Genomic DNA, 19,101 nt, shown 5'->3' on the forward strand with positions numbered 1-19,101 from the left:
CCTTTTGTGAATTGCCTGCTTATATTCTTGCCTATTTCCTAATGATCTGTAAATGCTTTTTCTTATTTCTTTGTAGAGCTCTGATGTATGCTAGAATTATTTTCCCCAGATATTTGCTTTTGTTTAAAAATTTAATAGTGATTCCCTCCTCCACCACAAACAGAAATGCCTGATGCTTATGTACTAAAACTTAGCTACCTTTTAACGATATCTTCCTTTGTTTTTAGGTTTAGATCAGATATTAAAATAAGGTACATTTTCTTACATTTCATTCTTCCTTCCTTCCCTTCTCCATCTTTCCCACTCTCTTTCCTGTTTTTCCTCATTTTCTTTCATTTTACAATTTATTGGTCAATATTTCTTGGGCATGGTATAGAGCAGAAATCTAACATTTTTCTTTTCAAGTATGTGATCAGTTGTCTAAGAGCCACTTATTAAATATTCTTTTCTTTCTCACTTGATTTTAAGTACAATTTTGGTCAAATGTTGAACTTTAATTAGCATTAGATTCCTTTCTGAAACTGCTCCCCTGCCCCATTCGTTCATTTGACAATTCTAGCACCATAATGCTCTAATTACTAAGTCTTATAATGTAGTAAGTGTTATTTATTAGCTAGTAGTGTTAGACCCCTTTCATTACTCTCTTTGGGGGGGAACTTCTTTGTTTATTCTCCTAGATGGATTCTTATATTCATATTGTAACATATTTTGCCATTTTATTAAAAATAAATGGAAACAATTGTATTATTTTTGAAAGAAATTATATAATTATGATATTAAATTCTTTCAAAAATTTATTTCTTCCTATTCAGGGATACTATCATATTTGTTACTCAATTTTGTTATGATTTTTTTTATGACCCTTAATAAAGCATAACAATTTTCTCCACGAATTGCTATTACATCCTACATTTATTATTAGATATTCCATGTATTTGCTGATATTGTTTGTGGAAAGTCATTGTAAGGTGTGTGTGTGTATGTGTATTTTGTATTTGGCCACTCATATTTTGGTTGCTTCTTTTATGTTTTCCTTTTGCTTTCTTTATTCAATTGTATGTAACTCATGTGTTTTTCTTGTTTTGTTGTATTATTAGAGCTATCAAGGTATTAGGTCAGAGCAGTGATACTGTATATTATTTGCATTGCTGCTCAACCTAGGTAGATTCCTCCAGTGCTTCATTATTTGAACAAATATCCAGTTTCAAGGCAGATATTTGTAAAGAGAGAAAACTTTATTCTTATGAGTTAAAAATAATTTGTATTTACATATACACATTATTATATATATAACTTTGTATTTAAATAATTATTAACCAGGAATATTATTTCTTATTGAAACTTCCATTTAAATATTATTTTTCTTTAAAAATTGATAGGATATTTGTAGATTGTTTAAATCAAAGCAGTCCTTAAATTGCTGAAGTCACATCTGATCATGTACATTGATATATATTTGTAATTTTGATTTGTTATGATATTTATCTGGGACTTTTGCATTTGTATTGTCAGTAAGTGGGATCTAGAGATAGGTGTATATGGCTGTTGGTATGCATGTTCCAGAGTGTGCTTTGTCTATGAAGTTTGAAGATTGGGGTCATGGAAAACAACCTAGAAATGCTGCATTAAAAAACAAACTCTGGAATGATTTTTTTATTTTTTTTATTGTTGGGGATTCATTGAGGGCACAATAAGCCAGGTTACACTGATTGCAATTGTTAGGTAAAGTCCCTCTTGCAATCATGTCTTGCCTCCATAAAGTGTGACACACACCAAGGCCCCACCCCCCTCCCTCCGTCCCTCTTTCTGCTTCCCCCCCATAACGTTAATTGTCATCAATTGTCCTCATATCAAAATTGAGTACATAGGATTCATGCTTCTCCATTCTTGTGATGCTTTACTAAGAATAATGTCTTCCACTTCCATCCAAGTTAATACAAAGGATGTAAAGTCTCCATTTTTTAAATAGCTGAATAGTATTCCATGGTATACATATACCACAGCTTGTTAATCCATTCCTGGGTTGGTGGGCATTTAGGCTATTTCCACATTTTGGCGATTGTAAATTGAGCTGCAATAAACAATCTAGTACAAGTGTCCTTATGATAAAAGGATTTCTTTCCTTCTGGGTAGATACCCAGTAATGGGATTGCCAGATCAAATGGGAGGTCTAGCTTGAGTGCTTTGAGGTTTCTCCATACTTCCTTCCAGAAAGGTTGTACTAGTTTGCAGTCCCACCAGCAGTGTAAAAGTGTTTCCTTCTCTCCACATCCACACCAGCATCTGCAGTTTTGAGATTTTGTGATGTGGGCCATTCTCACAGGGGTTAGATGATATCTCAGGGTTGTTTTGATTTGCATTTCTCTAATAGATAGAGATGATGAACATTTTTTCATGTGTTTGTTAGCCATTCGTCTGTCTTCTTTAGAGAAGGTTCTATTCATGTCTCTTGCCCATTGATATATGGGATTGTTGGCTTTTTTTATGTGGATTAATTTGAGTTCTCTATAGATCCTAGTTATCAAGCTTTTGTCTGATTGAAAATATGCAAATATCCTTTCCCATTGTGTAGGTTGTTTCTTTGCTTTGGTTATTGTCTCCTTAGCTGTACAGAAGCTTTTCAGTTTAATGAAGTCCCATTTGTTTATTTTTGTTGTTGTTGCAATTGCCATGGCAGTCTTCTTCATGAAGTCTTCCCCCAGGCCAATATCTTCCAGTGTTTTTCCTATGCTTTCTTTGAGGATTTTTATTGTTTCATGCCTTAAATTGAAGTCCTTTATCCATCTTGAATCAATTTTTGTGAGTGGGGAAAGGTGTGGGTCCACTTTCAGTCTTTTACATGTAGACATCCAGTTCTCCCAACACCATTTGTTGAATAGGGAGTCTTTCCCCCAAGGTATGTTCTTGTTTGGTTTATCGAAGATTAGGTGGTTGTAAGATGTTAGTTTCATTTCTTGGTTTTCAATTCTATTCCAAGTGTCTATGTCTCTGTTTTTGTGCCAGTACCATGCTGTCTTGACCACTATGGCTTTTGGAATGTTTTATATAGGTTGGAAATTGTCATTTCTTGAGTTTTAACGAACTCACATGTTTTTCTGTGCCATTTAGGAGGTAATATATATTTTGTATTCACAATTTTCTTGGTGTTTTGATCAATTCAGGTAGTCTTTCTCTTTCATGATTAAGTTTGCTTACATTTTCCTAGAGGTTGCCCATTTTATCATTATTGTATAATTTTTTTGAAAAAAACACTTGGATGTATTTGCTTACTCATTTCTACTTTTTTTGTTTTGTAACTTTTTTATTATTTATTTGAATATACTTGCTTGACATTTAGCTGTTTAGTTTTTCCTTCCAAAGATCTATATTTCTAGGATTTATCAATTTTATCATTTCTAATTCTTATTTATAAATGTGCCTTGAATCTTCTGCTTTATTTGGGCTTATCTTATTTTTTTCTAATAAGTTGGATGCTTTGTTCATTTATTTTCATATTTCACTTTAACTTCTGTATATATATACAGTCTTTGATTTTACACTGAAAAAACATTTGATTGTAACACAAAGATTTTATATATAATTTTTTATTTGTTATACTTTCTCAATAGTTTTTGAAAAGTTTAATCCCAGTGTGATTTAGGAATATCTTTTAATTTTTCAAGTGGTGGATATTTTGTTGTTTCTGCTCTTTGCTGTTCATTCACAAAATTTCTCCTTTTTGCAGTTTATTTGGATTTTTATTATGGCTCAGTACGAAATCCATTTTCGTGGTGCTTCATGTTTATTTGGAAAGTTACAGTATTCTCTGTCAGCAATATCTATAGTTAGATACATGTCTGTAATGGTGTAGCCAAGATGAAATTTAGTTCTAACAATTTTAAAAACATAATAGAAAGAAAAAAGCTGTCTGGTATCTCTGATGTGATCACACACAGCCATTGGAGAAGAGAATGATTCCCCCTGAAGCTGAGGACCTTCCTGAGATCAGTCAGTGCCTGGAAAGGAGTCAAAGCTGGGGAGGCGGAGCTTAGCCTGGGAAGATACTCTAGTGACCACAGCTGGGCATAGAGAAGACTCTGGGATCAGGTGAGAACAGAGTAGGCAGGGCAGCTGAAGGATCTCTGAAGGCAGACCCAGGTCCAGGGCAGGTAGATGGGTGCATCTGTCGGCAAGGATAGATGGTACTTTCCTTCCTTCTTTATGAAGTCTCAGTAAATCCTTGCTAAAGGCCATCATGTGCTTTCAGTCATGGAACTGAGAAGTGTCTTCCAGACCTATGCAAATTGGGAAAGGGAAGTGGGTCCTCTGCTAAGTGGGTGGGCAGCCAAGCTGACCCTCACTAGGCAAAGAAGATGGCAGTGGGCAGCTGGAGGTGGTGGGAGCTGGTGGAAAGGCAGGCTAGTGAACATTGCAGTCTTAGGTGTCAAGGAGGCAGCCCTGGCGTAAGGAGCTGTGAGGGGCTGTAAGGAACCTCATGGAGTTTCAGGGCATTACTACCTGCCTTGGGCAGGCATGTGGGTGCTTACGGTGATCATAACTGGAGTCACCAATAAAATTTTATTTTAGGTCAGACTGGCTGAGTTAGAAGACGTTTAAATTTAAAATGTTTAAAAGAAACATTATGAATTATATTATTTTGAGTCCTCCATTCTTTTCTGACAATACGATTAGCTAAAACCTGGGAGAACTGTGTTCAGCTTTTCTGTGATTACTATATGGCTCTCGGTTTTCTCTTGTTAGGGATTTTGCTTTCTGTTCTATGGTGATATAATATAATGTGAGATGAGGACATGCATTTATTGTATCTTAATTGTGGATTACACCCGTAATCAATCTAAAATGCCTCTCTTGGCTTATTTAATGCTTTGTTTGCAATTTCTATCCCTGTTTCCTTTTCGTGTGCATACATCTTGGCTAAGTGTTTAACCTTTATTTCTGACCTTGTTGGAGTTGTGGCTTGTGTATTTTGTATTTTGACCAAACATAAAAAGCCTCTGTCTATTAATGAGGGAGTTAATTACACTGATAGTGATTTTCAAAACTGATATGGGTAGTGAACATTGCAGTTCCCTATCCAGAATCTGTTTCCTCCTGCTCTGTTTTAAGGCAGCCCAGACAGTTACAGGAATTCATCGGAATCCTCTCTAGCTCCCACTACCCTATTGGTCAAAGTGTAATTCCACCTTGTGCCAGTGATTGGTGTGGGAGTGGGGAGCTAACTCAATTCAGGACTAGACAGAGAGAAAGAGAATGGATTTGGGGACTATTCTGGGGAAAATTTCTTGGCTCTTAAGAAAGCCATAGAAGGAGGTGGTCTCTTGCCTACTGTGCTTCATTATGTCTGGATGTGGCTCCTGAGAGGGTGATGATAGATGGAGACCTTGCTGCCTGCCTAGGGATGAAGTTCTCACAAGGATGGCAGAGCAAAGAGACGGGAAGAATCAGGGATTTTCGAGGTATCCCTGAGATGCTGAATCCATGACCCTGTGGTTGTCCCCTTCTTTCATTCCATTATAATAAAATTAGGCAGTTTTAAAAAATTGTCATTTGGCCAGGTACAGTGGCTCACACCTGTAAACCTAGCACTCTGGGAGGACAAGGTGGATAGATTGCCTGAGTTTAGGACTTTGAGACCAGCCTGAGCAAGAGTGAAACCCCCATCTGTTCCAAAAGTAGAAAAACTAGCCGGGCTTCCTGGTACATGCCTGTTGTCTCAGCCACATGGGAGAGAGGATTGCTTGAGCCCAAAAGTTTGAGGTTGCTGTGAGCTGTGATGCCAGGGCACTCTACCCAGGGCAACAGAGTGAGACTCTATCTCAAAATAAAAAATAAAAATTAGAAAATGAATAAACAAAATAAAAATGGCCATTTAAGCCAATTTAAACTAGGGTTTCAGTTGCTTATACTAAGAGCACCTAACCAAAACAAGTTCATTTTTAATCTTTTAACCTTTATTTTATGCTTTTTATGTATTATTGTTCTTTGGTTTTTAGCTTTTACTTAGGCATGTATAGATGATATTTGTTTGTTTGTTTTATTTGTTTCTCCTATGAGTTGCTAGGTATGTGTTTATTTTTTAATTCTACTAAAAAAGTTTAGTAGCGGGCGTCACCTGTGGCTCAGTGAGTAGGGTGCCAGCCCCATGTATGGAGGGTGGCGGTTTCAAACCCGGCCCGGCCAAACTGCAACAAAAAAATAGCCCGGTGTTGTGGCAGGTGCCTATAGTCCCAGCTGCTTGGGAGGCTGAGGCAGGAGAATCACGTAAACCCAAGAGCTGGAGGTTGCTGTGAGTCCTGTGACATCATGGCACTCTACCAAGGGCGGTAAAGTGAGACTCTGTCTCTATTAAAAAAAAAAAAAAAAAAAAAAAAGTTGAGTAGCTCTATATATGCTTGTGTGTGTATATATATATATATATTTTTTTTTTTTTTTGCAAAAAAACCCAGTTTTTTATTTAGCCATGAGTGATAATCATCAGAAGACTTTCACATCTTGAATAGGAGAGCAAATGACTCTTAGCAACAGTATGGGAAATTTTCTGACCATATTAAATAATTTAGACATATTAAAAAAGGCCAAGAGGACAGTACCAAGCTATGTTGGAGGAAAAACATCATCCTCCCAAACTTCTAAGACAAATAATTATAACATTAGACCTTAGCAACAGATGCAGAACCAAAAGTGGGAAAAGAAGTACATTTCAGGAGCTGATGAAAGGTTGAATTTGGGAGTTACCATCCTAGGCTCCTTCAGGGGAAAAGCTATCAGTAAGACATAGAAGTTGAGCTGTCAAGACATAAGTCAGTGAATTAAAAAGGAAACAGCTTACTATATTTTTAGAAATATCAAAGTCAATGTAATAATGATAATTATAATTATCAGCTAATGTTCATTGACCTCTTAATATATGCTGTGCTACTGTGCTAAACAATGTATGTATATTCATTTAGTCCTCACTGCAGGACTTGGAGACACAGAAAGTTTAATTAACTTGCCCAAGTAAAGCACAAACTGTCAATTGCCTACTCTATGGATGAGGAAATTACTACAGTTTCACTTTACGCCATGCTATTAACTCTCCATTCACTTTCTGCCTTTTTGTGGTTATTGGGGAATTTCAGAACTGGAATATTAATAATTAATTATTTTCATATTATGCATATTATTTCAATTAAAAGTGCTTTTATTTTGTTTTGAGTCTACATTTCCTACAACCATTTAGACTCAATTCTACATTTAAATGCTTTTATTACTCACCACCATTCCTTTTGAACCCAAATCTTTTATACTAAATTATTTAATATTACTAGATTAACTGATAAGTTTTTACTTTGCTTTCATATTATTTTTGTAGAATAATCACTTAGTTGGTTATAAAATTTCTCCAGAAATTCTCTGCATTTCTCTTTTTTTCCTTTTTTATTAAATCATAAAGAGGTAGATCATGTATACATTAATGCATTTATGGGGTACATTGTGCTGATTTCATATACAATTTGGAATGCTGACATCGTACTGGTTAATATATCCCTCACCTCATTTACTTAATTATTGTGTTAAGACATTTATACTCTATGTATTTCTCTTATGTTTTCTCATATCAAGTGCTATGGAGCTGAAGTTTGAGCCTGGGTTTTATTTTGTTCTTTGCCTTGTAGTCAGTATCATTCATTTCTACTTAGATGCTGGTAGTATTTGTTTTTTTTTAATTTTTTACAAAATTAGTTTCCATTGCTTAAGTAATTCCTGAAAATATCCTCCTTCCAAATATTAAAACTATACAGATTCAAAAAAATCCTCATTGTCTACTCTTTCCTAAGATTCAAAACCTTTCCCCAGAGGTAACTATTGTGAGCATTTTGTTTGAATCTTTCCAGAAAGTTTTCTAAGAATTTACATATGTATAACTGTAACTGTGGTCAATACTTACATTATTTTGGGGAAAGGGCAGTCTGAGGATATATGCAAAGACATCAGTGATGAGATTTGGGGGGATTTTTATAGGTATCCCTGAGATGCTGAATCCATGGCCCTGTGGTTGTCCCCATCTTTCCTTCCATTATAGTAAAATTAGGCAATTTTAAAACTGGGTAGGGTCCAGAGAAACTTGGTCACCTTAGAAAGTAGACCCTCTGCATTAGTGGGCATCTTATATGAAAGACCCTGGACTTCCGATCTAAGATTTACTCCACAGGAAAAGGTAAGATCATCCTCTCAAGCTTGTGGCTTTGTTCTTCTTGTTAGGCTCACCTACCTGGCCAATCCCCACCTCAATTTCAGAGCTCTCATCATCAGTGGAGATTGTCCCCAGATTCTAAGCAAGGTGTATTTATTAGCTAGCTTGGTTAGATTTTCTTCTTTTCTCATGTTTTTTTTCAAAGGGGCTTTTTTTTTTTAATTGTTAAATCATAGCTGTGTACATTAGTGCAATCAAGGGGTACAATGTACTGGTTTCATATACAATCTGAAATATTCTCATCAAACTGTTCAACGTAGGCTTCATGGCATTTTCTTAGTTATTGTATGTACACATTTTTATTCTGCCTTTAGTAAGTTTCACCTGTACCCATTCTAAGATGCATGGTAGGTATGGCCCCACCCATTACCCTCCCTCCACCCTAACTTCCCCCCTCTCTTCCCTTTCCTTGGCCCTTTCCTCATAGTCTTGTGCTATAGTTGGGTTATAGCTTTCATGTGAAAGCTATAATTTAGCTTCATAGTAGGGCTGAGTGCATTGGATACTTTTTCTTCCATTCCTGAGATACTTTGCTAAGAAGAGTATGTTCCAGCTCCATCCATGTAAACACGAAAGAGGTAAAGTGTCCATCTTTCTTTAAGGCTGCATAATATTCCATGGTATACATGTACCACAATTTGCTAGTCCATTTGTGGGTCGATGGGCACTTGGGCTTCTTCCATGACTTAGCGATTATGAATTGGGCTACAATAAACATTCTGGTACAGATGTCTTTGTTATATTGTGATTTTTGGTCTTCTGGGTATAAACCTAGTAAAGGAATTATAGGATCAAATGAGAGGTCTATTTTTAGGTCTCTAAGTATTCTCCAAACATCTTTCCAGAAGGAACGTATTAATGTGCATTCCCACCAGCAGTGTAGAAATGTGCCCTTTTCTCCACATCCACGCCAACATCTCTGGTTTGGGGATTTTGTTATGTGGGCTACTCTTACTGGGGTTAAGTGATATCTCAAAGTAGTTTTGATTTGCATTTCTCTGATGATTAAGAATGATGAGCTTTTTTTCATGTGTTTATAGATCGTGCATCTGTCTTCTTTAAAGAAGTTTCCCTTCAAGTCCCTTGCCCACTCTGAGATGGGAACACATGTTCTTTTCTTGCTAATATGTTTGAGTTCTCTGTGGATTCTGGTTATTAGACCTTTATCAGAGGTATAACCTGCAAATTTTTTGTCCCATTCTGAGGGCTGTCTGCTTGCTTTACTTACTATGTTCTTGGCTGTGCAGAAGCTTTTTAGTTTGATCAAGTCCCAGTAGTGTATTTTTGATACTGCTTCAATTGCCTGGGGAGTCCTCCTCATAAAATATTCACCCAGGCCGATTCCTTCAAGAGTTTTCCCTGCACTTTCTTCTAGTATTTTTATAGTTTCATGTCTTAAGTTTAAATCTTTTATCCAGTGAGAGTCTATCTTAGTTAATGGTGAAAGGTGTGGGTCCAATTTCAGTCTTCTGCAGGTTGCCAGCCAGTTCACCCAGCACCATTTGTTAAATAGGGAATCTTTTCCCCACTGAATGTTTTTAATTGGCTTGTCAAAGATCAAATAACAGTAAGTAGCTGGATTCATCTCTTGGTTCTCTATTCTGTTCCAGACATCTACTTCTCTGTTTTTGTGCCAATACCATGCTGTTTTGATCACTATCAATTTATAGTACAGTCGCAGGTCTGGTAGTGTGATTCCTCCTGCTATGTTTTTATTGCTGAGTAATGTTTTGGCTATTCAAGTTTTTTTCTTTTTCTTTTTTTCTTATTAAATCATAGCTGTGTACATCAATATGATCATGGGGCACCATACACATGTTTCATAGAATATTTGACACATTTTCTTTCTTTTTTTTTTTTTTTGTAGAGACAGAGTCTCACCCTATGGCCCTTGGTAGAGTGCCGTAGCCTCACACAGCTCACAGCAACCTCCAACTCCTGGGCTTAAGCGATTCTCTTGCCTCAGCCTCCCAAAGAGCTGGGACTACAGGCGCCCACCACAACGCCCGGCTATTTTTTGGTTGCAGTTTGGCCGGGGCTGAGTTTGAACCCGCCACCCTCGGTATATGGGGCCGGCGCCTTACCGACTGAGCCATAGGCGCCGCCCGACACATTTTCATCTCATTAGTTGACATAGCCCTCCTGGCACTTTCCTAGTAACTTTGCCAAGACATTTACATTCCACATTTGCCAAGGCTCAAATGTACCCTTGTAAGATGCACCACAGGTGTGATCCTTTCAATCTCCCTCCCTCTAACCACCTCCCCCCTCTCTCCCCACGCTTTCCCCCTTCCCCCTATTCTTAGGTTGTAACTTGGTTATAGCTTTTATGTGAAGGTCCTAAGTTAGTTTCATAGTAGGGGTGAATACATTGGATATTTTTTCTTCCATTCTTCAGACACTTTACTGAGAAGAATATGTTCCAGCTCCATCCATGTAAACATGAAAGAAGTAAAGTCTCCATCTTTCTTCAAGGCTGCATAGTATTCCAAGGTGTACATATACCACAATTTGTTAATCCATTTGTGGATCAATGGGCACTTGGGTTTCTTCCATGACTTAGCAATTATGAATAGGGCTGCAATAAAGATTCTGGTACAAATATCTTTGTTATGATGTGGTTTTTGGTCTTCTGGGTATATGCCCAGTAGAGGGATTACAGGATTGAATGGTAGATCTATTTTTAGATCTCTAAGTGTTCTCCATATATCTTTCCAAAAGGAATGTATTAGTTTGCATTCCCTCCAGCAGTGCAAAAGTGTTCCCTTTTCTCCACATCCATGCCAACATCTCTGGTCTTGAGATTTTGTGATATAGGCTAGTCTCACTGGAGTTAGATGATATCTCAAAGTAGTTTTGATTTGCATTTCTCTGATGATTAAAGATGATGAGCATTTTTTCATGTGTCTGAAGGCTGCTCGCCTGTCTTTTTCAGAGAAGTTTCTTTTCAATTCTCTTGCCCAGCCTGTGATGGTATCCCTTGTTCTTTTCTTGCTAATGCGTTTGAGTTCTCTGTGGATTCTGGTTATTTAACCTTTGTCAGAGACATAACCAGCAAATATCTTCTCCCATTCTGTGGGCTGTTTGCTTGCTTTACTTACTGTGTTCTTGGCTGTGCAGAAGCTTTTTAGTTTGATCAAGTCCCAAAAGTGTATTTTTGAAGCTGCTTCAATTGCCCGGGGGTTCCTTCTCATAAAAAACTCACCCAACCCAATTTCTTCAAGGGTTTTCCCTGCACTCTCTTCTAGTATTTTTATAGTTTCATGTCTTAAGATTAGGTCTTTAATCTAGTAAGAGTCTATCTTGGTTTGTGGTGAAAGGTGTGGATCCAGTTTCAGTCTTCTACAGGTTGCCAGCCAGTTTACCCAGCATCATTTGTTAAATAGGGTATCTTTCCCCCACTGGATGTTTTTAATTGGCTTGTCAAAGATTAAATAACAGTAAGTAGCTGGGTTCATCTCTTGGTTCTCTATTCTGTTCCAGACATCTACTTCTCTGTTTTTGTGCCAATACCATGCTGTTTTGATCACTATCGATTTGTAGTATACTCTGAGGTCTGGTAGCGTGATTCCTCCTGCTTTGTTTTTATTTTTGAGTAATGTCTTGGCTATTGGAGTTTTTTTCTGATTCCATATAAAACGAAGTATTGTTTTTTCAAGATCTTTAAAGTAGGACAGTGGAACTTTAATAGGGATTGCATTGAAGGTATATATTGTTTTGGGTAGTATGGACATTTTAACAATGTTGGTTCTTCCCAGCCATGAGCATGGTATGTTTTTCCATTTATTAACATTCTCGGCTATCTCTTTTCTTAGAGTTTCATAGTTCTCTTTATATAGATCTTTCACATCCTTTGTTAGATAAACTCCCAAATATTTCATCTTCTTTGGCATTACTGTGAATGGGATAGAGTCATTAATTGTTTTTTCAACTTGACTATTGTTGGTGTATATAAAAGCTACTGATTTATGAATGTTGATTTTGTAACCTGAGATGTTGCTGTATTCCTTGATCACTTCTAAGAGTTTTGTAGTAGAGTCCCTAGTGTTTTCCAGATATACAATCATATCATCTGCGAAGAGCGAAAGTTTGATCTCTTCTGACCCTATGTGGATGCCCTTGATCGCCTTTTCTTCCCTAATTGCGGTGGCTAAAACTTCCATTACAATGTTAAAAAGCAATGGAGACAATGGGCAGCCTTGTCTGGTTCCTGATCTAAGTGGAAATGATTCCAATTTAACTCCGTTCAATATGATATTGGCTGTCGGTTTGCTGTATATGGCCTCTATCAGTTTAAGAAATGTCCCTTCTATACCAATTTTCTTAAGTGTTCTGATCATGAAGGGATGTTGGATGTTATCAAAAGCTTTTTCTACATCGATTGAGAGGATCATATGATTTTTGTTTTTTAGTTTGTTTATGTGCTGAATTACATTTATAGATTTACGTATATTGAACCAGCCTTGAGACCCTGGGATAAAGCCAACTTGATCATGGTGTATGATTTGTTTGATATGTTGCTGGATTCTGTTTGTTAGGATCTTGTTGAATATTTTTATGTCTATATTCATTAGTGATATTGGTCTATAATTTTCTTTTTTTGTTGGATCTTTTCCTGGTTTGGGGATCAGGGTGATGTTTGCTTCATAGAACGTGTTGGGGAGTCTTCCTTCTTTTTCTACATTTTGGAACAGTTTGAGTAATATAGGTACTAATTCCTCTTTAAAGGTTTGGTAGAATTCTGATGTGAAACCATCTGGTCCCGGACTTTTCTTTTTGGGGAGGTTTTGTATGGCTGATGTTATTTCCGAACTTGAAATGGACCTGTTCAACATTTCCACTTGATTCTGATTAAGTCTTGGAAGGTGACGAGCTTCCAAGTATCAGTCAATGTCCTTCAGATTTTCATATTTCTGAGAATAAAGTTTCTTGTAATATTCATTAAGGATTTTTTGGATTTCTGAGAAGTCTGTTGTTATTTCGTCTTTGTCATTTCTGATTGATGAGATTAGAGATTTTACTCTTTTTTTCCTGATTAGGTTGGCCAATGGTTTATCTGTTTTGTTGACCTTTTCAAAAAAACCAGCTTTTTGATTTATCGATCTGTTGTATTGTTCTTTTGTTTTCAATTTCATTTAGTTTTGCTCTGATTTTGGTTATTTCTTTTCTTCTACTGGGTTTGGGGTTGGAGTGTTCTTCCTTTTCCAGTTGCTTGAGATGTCTCATTAAGTTGCTAACTTCCTCTCTTTCCATTCTCCTGAGGAAGGCTTGCAGCGCTATAAATTTCCCTCTTAGAACTGCCTTTGCGGTGTCCCAGAGGTTCTGATAGTTTGTGTCTTCATTGTCATTTTGTTCCAAAAATTTGGCAATTTCCTTCTTGATCTCATCTCTGACCCAGCTATCGTTCAGCATGAGGTTATTTAACTTCCATGTTTTTGTATGAGTATGTAGATTCCTGTTGTTACTCAGCTCAAGTTTTATTCCATGATGGTCTGAGAAGATGCATGGAATAACTTCTATCCCTTTAAATTTACTGAGGTTAGATTTGTAACCTAAGATGTGATCGGTTTTGGAGTAAGTTCCATGGGCTGATGATAAGTATGTGTATTCATATTTGTTAGGATGAAATGTTCTGTAGATATCTGCTAAATCTAAATACTGGATGGTTAGATTTAAATCTAAAATTTCTCTATTCAGCTTTTTGTTGGAGGATCGATCCCTCACTGCCAAAGGAGTGTTAAAATCTCCGACTATTATGGAGCTGGAGGAAATCAAGTTGCTCATGTCTGTTAGAGTTTCTCTTATGAATTGAGGTGCATTCTGATTGGGTGCATAGATATTAATCATTGAAATCTCATCATATTGAGTATTACCCTTAACAAATATGAAGTGATCATTCTTGTCCTTCCTTTTTGTTGGTTTAAAGCCTATTGTGTCTGCAAATAAAATTGCAACACCTGCTTTTTTCTGGTTACCATTTGCCTGAAATATGGATGACCATCATTTCACCCTGAGTCTGTATTTGTCTTTTAAGTTAAGTTTTGACTCTTGTAAGCAACAGATATCTGGTCTGAGTTTTTGTATCCAGTCAGCTAACCTATGTCTCTTTAGAGGACAGTTTAAGCCATTCACATTAATGGAGATTATTGATAAATGTGGTGAAATTTTGGGTATCGAGTTTTTCAAAAGTCCAGTGGACAATTTTAATCTTTTCGCCATTGTAGAAGTTGAAGTTTGATCAGGAGTTTCTGAGTGTGTTTATATTTGTAGTAGATGATTGGGTTGGTCATTACGGAGGATAGGTCTGAGAATATCCTGAAGAGCTGGTTTGGTTGTGGCAAATTTCTTCAACATATGAATGTCGTTAAAGTATTTAATTTCTCCATCATAGATGAAACTCAGTTTAGCTGGGTACAAGATCTGGGGTTGAAAGTTATTTTGCTTTAGGAGATTAAAAGTCGATTTCCACCCTCTTCTGGCTTGAAAAGTTTCAGCAGAGAGATCTGCAGTCATTCTAATGTTCTTACCTTTGTAGGTAATGGCTTTCTTTTGCCTGGTAACCTTGAGAATTTTCTCCTTCATGTCGACTTTAGTGAAGCTAATTATGATATGTCTGGGGGATGACTTATTGGGGTTGAATCGTGCTGGAGTTCTGAAACTGTCTGCTATCTGAATTTCAGAATCTTTAGGCATGTCTGGAAAATTCTCTTTCATAATTTCATGTAGAAGGGCCTCTGTGCCCATCGATGCCACTTCATTGTTTTCCGGAACTCCTATTATTCGTATATTTGCCTTCTTCGAATTATCCCAGAGCTCTCTAAGAGAAAGATCCGTTTTTGCTCTCCATTTCTCTTCCTCTTTGAGAGTTTGGGAGCATTCGAAGGCTTTATCTTTGATGTCAGAAATCCTTTCTTCTGCTTGGTCCATTCTGTTGCTGAGGGATTCTACTGTATTTTTCATATCTTTAAGGGCTGCAAATTCTTGCTTCAGTGTGTCGAAGTCTTTGGTGGTTTTGTGTTTAAATTCATTAAATTCTTGAGACAACTTTTGAATTTCTCCTCGGATTCCTAATTCCATTTTATCAATCTTGCATGCAATCCAAATTCTGAATTCAATTTCTGACATGTCTGCCAGTTGTTTATGAATGGGATCTTCAATTACATCCGCCATTTCTTTCCTTGGGGGTGTTGATCTATTCTGGTTATTCACGTTACTGGAGATTTTCCGCTGATTCCTTCCCATGGTTGTTTTACTCGCTTTGATTTTTCCCCTAGGTTTTTGTTGAGGGCCCGTTCAGTGTTGTAGCCTGAGAGACTGGGGCCCTGTCTGGTGTGGTGGGGCTGAGTGGCTCTGACTTATTGTCAGCTGGCTTCTGTTTGACCTCAGTGAAGCACTTACTCTGGGTTGAAGTCTCAGTTCTCTGAGTTGGCCCTACCCTGGATGTTTCCGGGGTCTGTGAGTCACCCCAGGCAAATCCTATACTCAGGGCTGGCCTCCTCTGGTTGCCCAGGGAGGCAGGGGGTATGGCTTCAGCCACCTCATGGAACTGCCGCTCTGATGTGGGTCTCCCCCAGCCTCACTCCTGTGTCCCAGAGTCAGGACTGACCAGCCGTAGTTTGGGCACTGTCCATACCCCGACAAATCCCACAAGAATCTGGACTCCCAGGGTACAGGCCTCCAGATTGCAGAGTGAGGGTGGGGTGGGGTGCTGGGAGCTCAGAGCCACCGGCAGAAAGCTCACTCAATTCCTCCCAATTTTTGGCTCCACTGCACCACCGCAGCCCAAGCCTCCAGGCTTCAGAGTGAGGGCGGTGTGCGGGGAGCGGCTGGAACCCAGAACCGCCAGGCAGTGAACAGACTCAGCTCTACCCAGTTCCTTGCCCAGCCACACGGCATGCGCTCAGGTCTCCAGACCACAGAGTGAGGGTGGGGGGAGTGCCCAGAGCCCAGAGCCAGCAGGGGCTCCGAGCCGCAGGGAGCCCGGTCGGCAGTGAGCAAATTCAGTTCCTCCCAGTCTGTTGCCTGGTTGTACCACTGCAGCTCAAGCCTTCAGGCTTCAGAGTGGGGGCGGTGTGGAGGGAGCGGCTGGAGCCCAGAACCGCCGGGCAGCGAACAGACTCGGCTCCACCCAGTTCCTTGCCCAGCCACACTGCAGGCGCTCAGGTCTCCGGACCACAGAGCAAGGGTGGGGCGAGCGCCGGGAGCCCAGAGCCAGTAAGAGCTCAGAGCTGCAGGGAGCCCAGTCGGCAGCGCGAAAATTCAGTTTCTCCCAGTCTCTCGCCTGGTTGTACCACCATAGCTCAAGCCTTCAGGCTTCAGAGTGGGGGCGGGGTGGGGGGGGAGTGGCTGGAGCCCAGAATCGCCAGGCAGCAAATAGACTCGGCTCCCCCCAGTTCCCTGCCCAGCTACATGGCAGGCCCTCAAGTCTCCGGACCACAGAGTGAGGGCGGGGGAGTGCCTGGAGCCCAGAGCCAGCAGGGGCTCCGAGCCGTAGGGAGCCCAGTCGACAGCGAGCAAATTCAGTTCCTCCCAGTCTCTCACCCAGTTGTACCATCGCAGCACAAACCTTCAGGCTTCAGAGTGGGGGCGGGGTGGAGGGAGCGGCTGGAGCCCAGAACCGCCGGGCAGCGAAAAACAGACTCAGCTCCACCCGGCTCCCTGCCCAGTCACACGGCAGGTGCTCAGGTCTCCGGACCACAGAGCGTGGGCGAGGGAAACACCAGGAGCTCAGAGCAGCAGGGAGCTCAGAGCAGCTGGTAGCGAGTTTGACTCAGTTATATGCCTGGTTGTATTGTTGCCCAAGGAGGGCTGCTGCACCTCGCCTCGGGGAAGCGCCACGCTGGTGAGGGTCTCCCTCTGCTGACTGTCCTCACCTCTCTCCCATGCCCCAGAATCAGCGCTGACCAGCCGCAGCTCGGGGACTGTCCTTTCCCCTTTATGAGTCACCCAAGAATCCGAACTCCTGGGGGACAGGCTTTCAGACCTCAGAGAGAGTGGAGGGAAGTGCTGGGTGCTCAGAGTTGCCAGCAAAGGATATTTACAGATTTATACAGTTTTATGCATGGCAGGGGAATGCCTAGGCATCCTAGTAAGGGAAGTAGGTCCAGTTTGTAGTAGGTCTCTCCCGTGAAGTGTAGTGGGATGGCCTTTGATTTCTGCCCTTTTGTTTGTGGGGCCCTTAAGCCAATCAGGTGGGGGAGGGGGGACTCCTGTCCGCTTGCGATGGGTTTTGTACCTTTTGTTTGCTTCCTTGTGGTTTCAGCTCTCCTCAGCGGGGTTGATGTGCATTCTTCAACTTTCTCGCTTGGTGTTGCTCGAATCCATCAGGTTACTTGCTAAATTTTCGTCCCCTAACTCTCCTTCAGGACGGGAGCCTCTGTGGAAAGCTTGCTTCAGTCCGCCATCTTCGCTTCATCCCCTTGAGTTTTTTTCTGATTCCATATAAAACAAAGTATTATTTTTTCAAGATCTTTAAAATATGACAATGGAGCTTTAATGGGAATTGCATTAAAATTATGTATTGCTTTGGGTAGTATAGACATTTTAACAATGTTGATTCTTCCCAGCCATGAGCATAGTATGTTTTTCCATTTGTTGACATCTTCAGCTATTTCTTTTCTTAAAGTTTCATAGTTCTCTTTGTAGAGATCTTTCACGTCCTTTGTTAGGTATACTCCCAAATATTTCATCTTCTTTGGCACTACTGTGAAAGGAATAGAGTCCTTGACTGTTTTTTTGGCTTGGTTATTGGTGGTATATATAAAGGCTACAGATTTATGGGTGTTGATTTTGTAGCCTGAGACATTGCTGTATTCCTTGATCACTTCTAAAAGTTTTGTAGTAGAATCCCTAGTGTTTTCTGGATATATGATCATATCATCTGTGAAGAGTGAAAGTTTGATCTCTTCTGACCCTATGTAGATACCCTTGATCACTTTTTCTTCCCTAATTGCAATGTCTAAAACTTCCATTACAATGTTAAAGTGCAATGGAGACAATGGGCAACCTTGCCTGGTTCCTGATCTAAGTGGAAATGATTTCAATTTAACTCCGTTTAATACAATATTGGCTGTGGGTTTGCTGTAGATGGCCTCTATTAGTTTAAGACATGTCCCTTCTATACCAATTTTCTTAAGTGTTCTGATCATGAAGGGATGCTGGATATTATCAAAAGCTTTTTCTGCATCAATTGAAAGAATCATAAGGTACTTATTTCTTGGTTTGTTTATGTGCTGAATTACATTTATAGATTTACGTATATTGAACCAACCTCAAGATCCTGGGATAAATCCCACTTGGTCGTGGTGTATAATTTTTTTGATGTGTTGTTAGATTCTGTTTGTTAGGATCTTATTGAGTATTTTAGCATCAATATTCATTAGTGATATTGGTCTATAGTTTTCTTTTCTCGTTGGGTCTTTCCCTGTCTTGGGGATCAAGGTGATGTTTGCTTCGTAGAATGTGTTTGGTAATATTCCTTCTTTTTCTATATTATGGTAGAGGGTTAGTAATATAGGTACTACTTCTTCTTTAAAGGTTTGGTAGAATTCTGATGTAAAGCCATCTGGTCCTGGGCTTTTCTTTTTAGGGAGATTTTGTATAGTTGATGCTATTTCAGAACTTGATATAGGCCTGTTCAACATTTCCACTTCATTCTGGCTAAGTCTTGGTAGGTGGCGTACTTCCAGGTATTGGTCAATTTCTTTCAGATTTTTCTATTTCTGAGAGTAGAGTTTCTTGTAGTATTCGTTAAGGATTTTTTTGATTTTCTGAGGGGTCTGTTGTTATTTCATCGTTACCATTTCTGATTGATGAAATTGAGATTTTACTCTTTTTTTTCCTGATTAGGTTGGCCAAAGGTTTAT

This window comes from Nycticebus coucang, chromosome 19 (genome assembly GCF_027406575.1).
Source record: "Nycticebus coucang isolate mNycCou1 chromosome 19, mNycCou1.pri, whole genome shotgun sequence".
In the NCBI taxonomy this organism is placed as follows: domain Eukaryota; kingdom Metazoa; phylum Chordata; class Mammalia; order Primates; family Lorisidae; genus Nycticebus; species Nycticebus coucang.